Here is an 819-nt window from a genome sequence, read left to right as displayed (position 1 = left end):
AGAGGAGCAGCACCTGGTGGAGATGGAGGAGGTGTTGGGAAAACTTCACAGTGCCGAGCTCAGGGTGAAGGAGCTGGAGGACGCGGGAGTTAAGCTAGGTCAGCAGCTGCGAGAAAAGGCAGAAGAAGCTCTGGAGCAAGAAACAGTTCTTCAGACTCTTCAGTCACAGAACAGTCAAGAGAACCGAGACATGCAGAGGCTATTGATCCAAATAGAGGAGGCAAAAAGCCAAGCCAGATCTCAGGAAGAAAAGGTAGGCCTTCACGTCCATTTATCCCACAATTGCAGGAACATATTATACAGCGTATGCATGTCGAGGAATCTGAAAAGAGTGATAGTGAAGAATCAACAGCAGTTGCCAATGATTTTGGCACAAAATGGTTCTTTGGAGTGAGAACTCGGTTAGATACTTAACTATTAAATAACAAAATTAACGTGAATGTATTGTAAAGTGCAGGTGGTTCTCTGCAGGATAACAAAGCATGCTTTGCCACAAGACCCCCGTTCTTCTCCCTAAAATGCTTCATGTGGCCTAGTGTGTTTTTGATTTAAAGTCAAAAGACTTTTGATGGAGAAAACAATGCATCGAATGCTTTAGCGGAAACTGCGTGCGATTCTCCGAGTCTGATATTAGAGAACAAATCCCTAAAGAGGTCCCTTTTATGTTTAGATATTCCAAGACTATTAAGACCAAGAATTATGAGTGATGAAATAACGCTTAGATCAATAATAACAAATGTAAATATAATAAACATTTAAGGAGGATTACTCTGGATTATTCTTTTCTGACCACTTTATTAGGAGTTTTTTTTCTCTCTC

General features: G+C 41.0%; 1 pseudogene; it reads left to right on the top strand.

The window, feature by feature from the left end:
* Positions 1-819, top strand: part of LOC107571516 (CAP-Gly domain-containing linker protein 1-like) — a 52,969-nt pseudogene that overhangs the window by 31,663 nt on the left and 20,487 nt on the right.

The sequence above is a fragment of the Sinocyclocheilus grahami genome, unplaced genomic scaffold, assembly GCF_001515645.1.
Source record: "Sinocyclocheilus grahami isolate Dianchi unplaced genomic scaffold, SAMN03320097.WGS_v1.1 scaffold1606.1, whole genome shotgun sequence".
Lineage (NCBI taxonomy): Eukaryota > Metazoa > Chordata > Actinopteri > Cypriniformes > Cyprinidae > Sinocyclocheilus > Sinocyclocheilus grahami.
Note: the sequence above shows the minus strand (reverse complement) of the source record. Positions and strands in the feature narration are given on the sequence as shown.